The sequence below is a fragment of the Sminthopsis crassicaudata genome, chromosome 5 (assembly GCF_048593235.1).
Source record: "Sminthopsis crassicaudata isolate SCR6 chromosome 5, ASM4859323v1, whole genome shotgun sequence".
Classification (NCBI taxonomy): domain Eukaryota; kingdom Metazoa; phylum Chordata; class Mammalia; order Dasyuromorphia; family Dasyuridae; genus Sminthopsis; species Sminthopsis crassicaudata.
Genome location: NC_133621.1, coordinates 121,876,688 through 121,889,146, shown reverse-complemented (window position 1 = coordinate 121,889,146; position 12,459 = coordinate 121,876,688). Strand labels below are relative to the sequence as shown.

General features: G+C 34.1%; 1 protein-coding gene across 5 annotated transcripts in view; it reads right to left on the bottom strand.

Moving 5' to 3' along the window:
• Positions 1-12,459, bottom strand: part of CADPS2 (calcium dependent secretion activator 2) — a 714,206-nt gene that overhangs the window by 378,751 nt on the left and 322,996 nt on the right. The gene's annotated exons all lie outside the window — the stretch shown is intronic.

Genomic DNA, 12,459 nt, shown 5'->3' with positions numbered 1-12,459 from the left:
CTCCTTTGGTAGATATATCCCAAATATTTTATACTATTGACCATTATTTTGAATGGAATTTCTCTTTGTATCTCTTGCTGTTGGATTGTGTTGGTAATGTATAAAAATCCTGAGGATTTATGTGGATTTATTTTGTATCCTGCAACTTTGCTAAAATTCTGAATTATTTCTAATAGCTTTTTAGCAGAGTCTTTGGGGTTCTCTAAGTATGCCATCATGTCATCTGCGAAAAGTGATAATTTAATTTCCTCATTTCCTACTCTAATTCCTTGAATCTCTTTCTTGGCTCTTATTGCCGAGGATAGAGTTTCTAGTACTATATTGAATAGTAATGGTGATAGTGGGCAACCTTGTTTCACTCCTGATCTTACAGGAATAGGTTCTAGTTTATCACCATTACATATGATGTTTACTGAAGGTTTTAAATATATGCTCCTTATTATTTTAAGGAATAGTCCATTTGTTCCTATACTCTCAAGGGTTTTTAGTAGGAATGGATTTTGGATTTTATCAAATGCTTTTTCTGCATCTATTGAGATGATCATATGGTTTTTATTAATTTGATTATTAATATGGTCAATTATACTAATAGTTTTCTAATATTAAACCAGCCTTGCATTCCTGGTATAAATCTTACTTGATCACAGTGTATTATCCTGGGGATGATTTTCTGAAGTCTATTTGCTAATATCTTATTTAAGATTTTAGCATCAATATTCATTAAGGAAATTGGTCTATAGTTTTCTTTCTCAGTTTTCGATCCACCTGGTTTAGGTATCAGTACCATGTCTGTGTCATAGAAGGAATTTGGTAGGACTCCTTCAATCCCTATTTTTTCAAATAGTTTACAAAGCATTGGAGTTAGTTGTTCTTTAAATGTTTGGTAGAATTCACATGTCAATCCATCTGGTCCTGGGGACGTTTTCTTAGGAAGTTGGTTAATAGCTTGTTTTATTTCTTTTTCTGAGATGGGACTATTTAGACTACTTTTTTCTTCCTCTGTTAATCTGGGCAAGCTATATTTTTGAAGGTATTTTTCCATTTCATTTAAGTTATCGAATTTATCGGCATAAAGTTGAGCAACGTAGCTCCTAACTATTGTTCATTAGTGATGAGTTCACCCTTTTCATTTTCAAGACTAACAGTTTGCTTTTTCTCTTTCCTTTTTTTAATCAGGTTTACTAAGGGTTTGTCTATTTTATTGGTTTTTTTCATAGAACCAACTTCAATCTTTTTTTACTTTCAATTTTATTAATCTCACCTTTTATTTTTTGAATTTCAAGTTTTGTGTTTGTCTGGGGGTTTTTAATTTGTTCCTTTTCTAGCAATTTTAGTTGTAAGCCCATTTTATTGGCCCTCTCTTTCTCTATTTTATGCAAGTAGGCCTGTAGAGATATAAAACTTCTCCTTATTACTGCTTTGGCTGTGTCCAACACATTTTGGTATGATGTCTCATTATTGTCATTTTCTTGGGTGAAGTTATTAATTATGTCTGTGATTTGCTGTTTTACCCAATCATTCTTTAGTATAAGATTATTTAGTTTCCAATTATTTTTTGGTCTATTTTCCCCTGGCTTTTTATTAAATGTAATTTTGATTGCATTGTGGTCTGAAAAGGATGCATTTACTATTTCTGCCTTACTGCATTTGATTTTGAGGTTTTTATGCCCTAGTATATGATCAATTTTTGTATAGGTTCCATGAACTGCTGAGAAGAAAGTATACTACTTTCTGTCTCCATTTAGCTTTTGCCAAAGATCTATCATATCAAACTTTTCTAGTATTCTATTTACTTCTTTGACTTCTTTCTTATTTATTTTCTGGTTTGATTTATCTAATTCTGAGAGTGCAAGGTTGAGATCTCCCACTATTATAGTTTTGCTATCTACTTCCTCTTGCAGCTCTCTTAATTTCTCTTTTAAGAATTTAGATGCTGCACCACTTTGTGCATATATGTTTAATATTGATACTGCTTCATTATCTGATGCTACCCTTTAGCAGGATATAATGCCCTTCCTTATCTCTTTTAATTAGATCAATTTTTGTTTTTGCTTGATCTGAGATGAGGATGGCTACTCCTGCTTTTTTCGTTTTGCCTGAAGCACAATAGATTCTGCTCCACCCTTTTATTTTTAGTTTGAATGTATCACCCTGTTTCAGGTGTGTTTCCTGTAAACAACATATAGTAGGTTTCTGACTTTTAATCCAGTCTGCTAACTGCTTCCTCTTTATGAGGCAGTTTGCCCCTTTCACATTTATGGTTAGAATGACTAATTCTATATTGCTTGCCATCCTATTAACCCCTGCTTATGCTTTTCCCCTTTCCTTCCCTCTTACTCCCTTGCCCAGTATTAAACTTGTGAATACCACTTGTTTTTCACAGCCCTCCCTTTTTAGGATCCCTCCCCCACCTTAAAATTCCTCCACTTATTTTACGTCTTTTCCTCCCAATTTCTGTATTCCCTTCCCCTTAGCTTTCTCCTTACCTCTCACTTTTCAATCAAGTGGAAGAAGTTTCACCATAAATCAAATATGTCTATTGATACACACTATGTTCATCTCCCTCCTTTCTTTCTCTCAGATATAATAGGTTACCTTTGCCTCTTCATGAGATGTAGTACCATCACTTTACACTTTTTTATGATATACTTTACTTTCCACCTCTAGTTTCTAAGACAAATTGTACATATGTTCTTTACATATTTTTTTGGCAGAAGTATAGTTCTCAAGATTTCTTTTTACCTTTTTAGAAATCTCTTGAGTTCTGTATTTGAAGATCAAACATTTTATGTAGGTCTGGTTTTTTCATCAAGAATAGATGGAATTCATTTATTTTTTTTTTATTTATTTATTTATTTTTTTTAATTTTTTATTTTTTTTATAATTATAACATTTTTTTGACAGTACATATGCATGGGTAATTTTTTACAACATTATCCCTTGCACTTACTTCTATTCAGATTTTTTCCCTTCCTCCCCCAACCCCCTCCCCCAGATGGCAAGCAGTCTTATATATGTTAAATATATTACACTATAATTTAGATACAATATATGTGTGTAGAACCGAATTTTTTGTTGCACAGGAAGAATTGGATTCAGAAGGTAAAAATAACAGTTTACATTCATTTCCCAGTGTTCCTTTTCTGGATGTAGCTGATTCTGTCCTTCATTAATCAATTGGAATTGGATTAGCTCTTCTCTATGTTGAAGAAATCCACTTCCATCAGCATACATCCTCATACAGTATCATTGTTGAAGTGTATAATGATCTTCTGGTTCTGCTCGTTTCACTCAGCATCAGTTGATGTAAGTCTCTCCACGCCTCTCTGTATTTCTCCTGTTGGTCATTTCTTATAGAACAATAATATTCCATAACATTCATATACCATAGTTTACCCAACCATTCTCCAATTGATGGACATCCATTCATCTTCCAGCTTCTAGCCACTATGGAAAAGGGCTGCCACAAACATTTTGGCACATACAGGACCCTTTCCCTTCTCTAGTAGTTCCTTGGGTATAAGCCCAGTAGTAGTATGGCTGGGTCAAAGGGTATGCACATTTTGATAACTTTTTGGGCATAATTCCAGATTGCTCTCCAGAATGGTTGGATTCTTTCACAACTCCACCAACAATGCATGAGTGTCCCAGTTTTCCACAGCCCCCTCCAACATTCATCGTTATTTGTTCCTGTCATCTTAGCCAATCTGACAGGTGTGTAATGATACCTCAGAGTTGTCTTAATTTGCATTTCTCTGATCAATAGTGATTTGGAACACTCTTTCATATGAGTGGAAATAGTTTTAATTTCATCATCTGAAAATTGTCTGTTCATATCCTTTGACCATTTATCAATTGGAGAATGGCTTGATTTCTTATAAATTAAAGTCAATTCTCTGTATATTTTGGAGATGAGGCCTTTATCAGAACCTTTAACTGTAAAAATGTTTTCCCAATTTGTTACTTCCCTTCTAATCTTGTTTGCATTAGTTTTGTTTGTGCAGAAACTTTTTAATTTGGTGTAATCAAAATGTTCTATTTTGTGATCAATAATGGTCTCTAGTTCTCCCTTGGACACAAACTCCTTCCTCCTCCACAAGTCTGAGAGGTAAACCATCCCATGTTCCTCCAATTTATTTATGATTTCGTTCTTTATGCCTAAATCTTGGACCCATTTTGATCTAATCTTAGTATGTGGTGTTAAATGTGGGTCCATGCCTAGTTTCTGCCATACTAATTTCCAGTTTTCCCAGCAGTTTTTGTCAAATAATGAATTCTTATCCCAAAATTTGGGATCTTTGGGTTTGTCAAAGATTAGATTGCTATTTTTATTCACTATCTTGCCCTGTGAACCTAACCTATGCCACTGATCAACTAGTCTATTTCTTAGCCAATACCAAATGGTTTTGGTGACTGTTGCTTTATAATATAGCTTTAAATCAGGTACACTTAGACCACCTTCCTCTGACTTTTTTTTCATTAGTTCCCTTGCAATTCTCGACCTTTTATTCTTCCATATGAATTTTGTTGTTATTTTTTCTAGGTCATTAAAATAGTTTCTTGGGAGTCTGATTGGTATAGCACTAAATAAATAGATTAGTTTGGGGAGTATTGTCATCTTTATTATATTCGCTCGGCCTATCCAAGAACATTGAATGTCTTTCCAATTATTTAAATCTGACTTTATTTTTGTGGCAAGTGTTTTGTAATTTTTCTCATATAATTCCTGACTCTCCTTTGGTAGATATATTCCCAAATATTTGATACTATCGACTGTTATTTTGAATGGAATTTCTCTTTGTATCTCTTGCTGTTGGATTGTGTTGGTAATGTATAAAAATCCTGAGGATTTATGTGGATTTATTTTGTATCCTGCGACTTTGCTAAAATTCTGAATTATTTCTAATAGCTTTTTAGCAGAGTCTTTGGGGTTCTCTAAGTATACCATCATGTCATCTGCGAAAAGTGACAATTTGATTTCTTCATTTCCTACTCTAATTCCTTGAATCTCTTTCTCGGCTCTTATTGCCGAGGCTAGAGTTTCTAGTACTATATTGAATAGTAATGGTGATAGTTGGCCCCCTTGTTTCACTCCTGATCTTACAGGAATAGGTTCTAGTTTATCACCATTACATATGATGTTTACTGAAAGTTTTAAATATATGCTCCTTATTATTTTAAGGAGTAGTCCATTTATTCCTATACTCTCAAGCGTTTTTAGTAGGAATGGATGTTGGATTTTATCAAATGCCTTTTCTGCATCTATTGAGATGATCATATGGTTTTTATTAATTTGATTATTAATATGGTCAATTATACTAATAGTTTTCCTAATATTAAACCAGCCCTGCATTCCTGGTATAAATCCCACTTGGTCATAGTGTATTATCCTGGGGATGATTTTCTGAAGTCTATTTGCTAATATCTTATTTAAGATTTTAGCATCAATATTCATTAAGGAGATTGGTCTATAATTTTCTTTCTCAGTTTTCGATCTACCAGGTTTAGGTATCAGTACCATGTCTGTGTCATAGAAGGAATTTGGTAGGACTCCTTCAATCCCTATTTTTTCAAATAGTTTACATAGCATTGGAGTTAGTTGTTCTTTAAATGTTTGGTAGAATTCACCTGTAAATCCATCTGGTCCTGGGGACTTTTTCTTAGGAAGTTGGTTAATAGCTTGGTCTATTTCTTTTTCTGAGATGGGACTATTTAGACTACTTACTTCTTGATGGAATTCATTTATTTCGTTAAATGTCCATCTTCTTCCCTGGAAAACGATGCTCATTCTTGCTGGGTAAGTTATTCTTGGCTGCATTCCAAGTTCCCTAGCCTTTCGGAATATTATATTCCAGGCCCTTCATTCTTTTAATGTGGACACTGCTAGATCCTGGGTTATCCTTATTGTGGCTCCTCCATATCTGAATTGCCTTTTTCTAGCAGCTTCCAATATTTTTTCCTTTGTCTGATGGTTCTTGAACTTGGCCACTATATTTCTTGGCGTTTTGATTTTAGGGTCCCTTTCAGTAGGTGATCAATGAATTTTTTCAATGTCTATTTTACCCTGTTTCCAAAACATCTGGGCAGTTCTCTTTGATAATTTCCTCAAAAATAGTGTCCAAGCTCCTTTTCTTCCTCACATTTTTCAGGGAGTCTGATTATTCTCAAATTGTTTCTCCTGGATCTGTTTTCCAAGTCTGTTGTCTTTCTAATAAGGTACTTAACATTCTTTTCAATTGTTTCATTTCTCTGGTTTTGCTTGACTACCTCTTGGTTTCTCCTTGAATCATTCACTTCTACTTGTTCGACTCTAATTTTCAATGATGTATTTTCTTCACTCACTTTTTTAATATCTTTTTGTAATTGTCCAATTGTGTTTTTAAGTGAGTTTTTTTCTTCTATGGAATTTTTTTCCATTTTATCCATTTTATTTTTTAGAGAGCTGATTTCTTTATCCAGCTCACTAATCCTGTTTTCCTTATAGTTGTTTACTTTTTCTAATTCACTAATTTTATTTCTCAATGATTTGATTTCTTTATCCACTCTGTCTTTAAATGCATGGAATGACTTCTCCAGGCTCTCTTACCAAGCTTCCCTTTCCTTTTCCCATTTCTCTTCTAGCTCTCTTGTGAGCGCCTTTTTGATTTCCTCTATGAGATTCTTTTGTATTGAGGAGCAGATCACATCCCCCTTAGGGGATTCCTCTGGGGACAGTCTGTTTTTAGTCTCCTCAGTGTTTGAAGTCTGCTCTCTCTCCATACAGTAGCTATCCATGGTTAGAGCCCTTTTGAATTTTTTGTTGATTTTGTCAGAGCAGAATCGAAGAAAACAAATTGACAAGAGAAACAATTGGTCTGTTTTGGGGGGGATGGGACTGGATGGTGTTAATGGGCTTCCTCTACAGACTGGCAGCAGAGAGCCACTAACAGGACAGTGATGGCTGCGCCGAGTCTGTGCTCTGAGGCTCTGAGAAGGTGCTAAGTCAGTCCAGGTGGGGGTTGGGGGTGGCCGGTTTCCAGAGACACTAGCTCTCCAGGGTTTTATTCTTCACCTCCGGTGTCTACACCTTCTCTGCTGCTCCTGGCTTGCTGCCAAGACGGAGTATCAACACTGGGGTAAAAGCCTTTTCACAGAAACGGCAGAGATCATACCTCTCCCCACTCCATTCTGAGCTGTCTGTCTCACTCTTGCTGCCTGCCCTCAGTCTGCTCCCAGTCTGTTCGACCCTCCCCCGAGCAAATACAGACTTTCTCTGGTGAATTTTAAGGATGTCTTCTCTTGGTGATTATTTGTGGGTTCCTTTTCTGGTTAAGCATTAATTCCGAGGGTTGTCATGAAGTAAGTCTTGAGAGAAAGCGCGGAGCTCAAGCAACTGTCTGCCTCCACGCCGCCATCTTGGCCGGAAGTCTATTTTAATTTTTATTTCATTATGTCAAGACAGATTTCACCTTAATTTAATAGGCATAACATGATAAGGAGAGTGCTTATTTTATATCTGACAACCTGTGTTACTATTTTATGATCTTATGCATGGTGGCTATATTTCCAAATGATCATAGCATATAAAATATGTTATTTTTCATTAGCAATTCATTTGCACTGACAAAAACAATATACCTATATTAGGGAAAAAGCAGCTAGATATGTGATTCAAAAGTATAGATACTTCCAGGTAAGAAAACTCCTATGAACAATGCATGACTAACTTCTCTGGAGGCAGCTAAGTGGCACTGGGGATGGAGTGGCAGATTTAGATTTAGGAAGCCCTCAGCCTCAGACACTTAATTGTTATGTGACCTTGGGCAATTCATTTAGCCCCGTTTGCCTCAGTTTCTTTATCTATAAAAAAATTGGAGCAGGAAATGGCAAACTACTCCAGTATCTCTGCCAAGAAAAACCCCAAAGGAGTCATGAAAAACTCAACATGATTGAAACAACTGAACAAGGAAAAACTCTTCTATAATTTTTCATCTTAGTTACATACCATATATATTTCAGCTGCTTTCTGATCTACTCTTTGTCACATTTCATTTATTTATGCACACACACACATGTATACAAAGTCAATGAAAGGAAGGAAGGAAGAGAAAGAAGGAGGAAAGGAAGGTAGGGAGGGAAGAAAGAGAGGAAGAAAGAAAAGAAGGAAGGAAGGGAGGAAGGGAGAGAGTCAAGGGAGGAAGAAAGAAAAGAAGAGAAGGAGAGAGGAAAGGAGGGAAAGAAGGTAGGTAAGGGGGAAAGGACAGAAAGGAGGAAAGAAGGGAATTATAGAAGAAAGGAGGTAAGGAAGATATAGAAGGAGGGAATAGAGAAAAGAAGGTTAGAAGGAAAGGAAGGGAAGAAAAGAAAAAAGTAGAGAAGAAGGAAGGAAAAACGTGATAATCTATATCATGCTTTTTATCACGTTTATATCATAGCAGTTACTATGTGTGTGACATAGTGCTAAGCCCTGTGGATAAAAACATAAGCAAAAACAAAAAGAAAACAACACACAAAAATAAAAAGAAAGTAATAGGTTAAGAGAATGAAGATACCTGGTGTGAAAACATAATTCTGAAGAGCAAAGTCAGTAAAAGAAAAAGAAATTCATGTAGGTTGGAATGAATAAGAGAAAATTTCATGGAAGAAATGTGGCTCAAACTGTGCTTTGAGTAACAAATAAGATTTGGATGAGAAAAAGAGGAGGAAAGAGACATTTCTGGTGACAAGATAAAATAAAACTTCTTGAGGGATATTATTAGACAATATATTGGTATCATTATGTAATTTTCTACTGGGGAATAATTGGATATAAAATTTTAGGGGAAAGTTTGCAATTTTATCTATGATCTGGGATATCAACCTAAGGAATTCCTAGTCCTTCTGCATGAAAATTCTGATTACTTGGAAGTTTTTGAGCATTACGAATGGCATAATCAAAGTGGTATTTAAGATTAATTTGGCAATAAAGAATAGAATTGATTGGCGAAAAGAATATAAGTTATGACTGAAAGCAAGAGCAAAAATTGGAGATTGTATTCCAGAGACATCAACAAAAAAATGATTTCCAATCATCATCATTATAGCACTTATATAGCACCTACTAATTGTCAGGTACTGTGATGAATGTTTTCAAAAAGACAATTTTATTTTCTTATGTGATCTTCATAACAATCCTAGGGGGGGTAGGTGATATTATTTATTCTATGTCACAATTAAAGAAATTGAGGAAGAGGTTAAATGATTTTCTCAAGGTCACATAGCTAACTGAGTATGAAGATAAATTTCTATTATTTATTTATTTATTTATTTTTTTACTTCAATTCCAGTCTTCTCTTTACTGTATCATCTAGCTGCCTAAATGATAAGTGGATGAAGAGGGCAACAAAGAGGCAAAAATCAAAGATAACTTCAAAGTTTCATCTCAGAGTAACTGAGAACAATTCGCCATTATTAAAAGACATAGCATCAGGGTGAAGGAAAACTAGTTCTCATGAGAAATTAAGTTTGTTTTCATAAATATTGACTTCTAGTTTTCCATGTTAATATTCAATATATAACTCAAAATCTGACTCCAGGTTGGGTGAGACAATGATCAGGGGCCCAGAACTATGATTTATTTGTATAGAGTTAATAGTTGAAGGCCTTATAGTGAAATTGATTTCAGAAGTTGAAAAGTAGAAAAGACAGAGACAAAGAATAAATTGTTGACGAATATCCTCAAAAAGATACTCCTAGGAATAGCACAACCTAAATGTATAACTCTAAGGTGAAAGGAAAAAATACAGTATGCAACTAGAATAGAAAAGTCTATGTATAAAAGATCTATAGCCAGAATCATACAAGACTTAGCAACTATCTCTATTAAGAAGAGGAAATCATGGCTTATGATATTCCAAAAGCATTAAAAGATAAAGGACTACTATCCAAAACAATTTACTAAGAAAGCCTGAGAAAAACTTTACCAGTGAAAAATGGATTTGTATTCTAACAGAAAATGTCTAAGTAGGCCTGACAATGAGGATAAAGCTAAGGAAATTCCTTGAAATACAAACAAAGGAATCAAGAGAAACAGGAAACTCAATATATTTGATTAAATGGGACCACATAATAATGCGCTCTCTCTCTCTCTCTCTCTCTCTCTGTATATATATATATATATATATATATATTTCTAATAAAGAAAGGTGCTTAGAGAGCTCTAATGATTTCAAAGATCATAGACTGAGGAAATATAGCAGTTCTGTTAAATTTGATAACTTTAAATAATAAAGAAATGGAAAAGAAAAAAATATATATATATATACTAAGGAAGAAACAAAAAGAAAAGTTTTATAATCAGGATAAATGAGTAGAAAATGATATCAAAATGGCCAAAGAGTTGGGAAATCAAGGTAACACAGGAACTACACATACACAGAGAAAGTTTGGAATAAAAATGCATTAAACTCCACACATATGAAGGGGCCATATAGAGATAGGAAACAAGAATTATATAGATGATAAACTTAGGGAGAGAACAGTCATATGCAAAAACAAAATTTAAAAAAAAATCCATCTTTGGAAAGTAGTGTATAAAGGAAGAAATAAAAGGACACAAAGAAAATCTTTTAACGTCATACCAAGGAGAGGTAATTTGAGAAATCAAGGAACAGAATCAGACTAAGACAGCAGAGTGAAAGGAAACAGTAGAGTTTGGTTTCATCCTACCACTACACAACCCAATTAATCTGATTAACTAACAACTTATCCACTTAGACAAAGTAGTAAATATGATCCTGATGTCTTAAAGGACTGAAAGTAAATTTTATTTTGGGCAAACAAAAAAGTCTCCCTTGTAAGAAATCACCTAAGGATTTCTGAGGGGTGAAAGTGAGAAACTTTAGTGCTCAGCCTAAATGGCAATAAAAAAGCATCAGTGGGTAAAATTCTGCAAAGGGACTAAAATTGAATTAAATACTGTTATGAAGAGGGAAAAAAATAAACCAAGGATTGGGAGTGAAGAGGAGATAGGACTAAAGGTGAAGGTGAAAAAAATCAGAAAGAAAAAAAAAAAGAAAGAAGAAAGGAAAGAGGGAAGAAATAAAGGAAAGAAATAGAGGAAGAAGAAGAGGGAGGAAAAATAGAAAGAGAAGGAAAGCAATTTTATCCTACATATAAGTATTTTATTTACATATATATGTAAATGTATATTTGTTTGAGCATGTACATATGCACACAAATTAATTTATATATGAATACATTTTAAGTAATGAAATTGGTTCATTATTTGTTTACATTTAGCAAATATAATTTTCCTCTTTATTGCTTTCCATCAACTTTATTCTTTGATGTCATAATTTCAGTCCCTACTCTTTTGAGTTTAGTAGATATATAATAAATTTCACTCAAATTCCTCACCTTAACTTTGTGTGAATCGTTGTTTTAAATTTATTTCATGTAAACAGTGTATTATTAAGACTTTTCTATTTTATTTCTCAAACTTTTTTTTATGGATGAGTTCATCCCATTCATATTTAGTTACAATAGCTAATTGATTATTTCCCTCCATCCTATTTCCAATGAAAAAACATAGAGTGAAGGAGGTGATGGAGCATTATGTATGAGAAAGGGCAAGTAGTCTAATAATGCTAGACTTCAGAGTGTATGGAAATGAATAATGTCAGGAAAACACAGGAAGCAGGAATGTATTCTGGAGGAGAAAGTGGTCAATGATGTCAAATGCTTCCAAGAAGAGTCATGGGGATTAAGAAAAGGCCATTAGATATGGCAGCAAAGAGAACACTTGCATCTGAATGATAATGGATAAAGCCAGACTGAAGGTTCAAAAAAAGAATAAGGAGAAAATTTAAAGGCAGAAATGGATTTCTGAAAGAATTTAGTTGAGAAAGAGAGAAGACATGGAGGATCAAACTAGAGTATAACTAATGAAGAAATCTAACAACAAGGGTAATTTTAATGATGGGAATATTTGTTGATGACAATGAATTAGTATGCAATAAATGAATCAGTAGATAGTGGGAGATTGGAGATTTGTGAGAGAGGATGACAATGTAAACAATCTTCTAGTAATATATGATGGGACAGGATTAGTGATACATAAGCAGAATCAGTTAGGAAGGAATAAGGAAAAAAGCTTTATTGCAATATGGGCTCAGGTGAAACAGATGAGACCACTAAATAAGGTTTCATGACTTCTCTTATCTATATCTATATTCAGCAGCAGAAGTAAATAATGGGAGTAATGCAGAGCTGTACTTTGGAAATGCAATAAGGATAAGTGAGCAAGGGATTTGATATTAGAGAATATCATCTTGTTGAATTTGTTCACCAAATAGCTAAGATTTAGGAGGGAGGAGAATACAGCTATGGCCAGGGTGATAACTCTCTGAATACTGAAAGCTGAGGGATTGAACATTACTATGAAGAGACAAAAGGAGTTGGGAACAATAAGGAATAGAGATAAATGAAGTAATAAAAGAG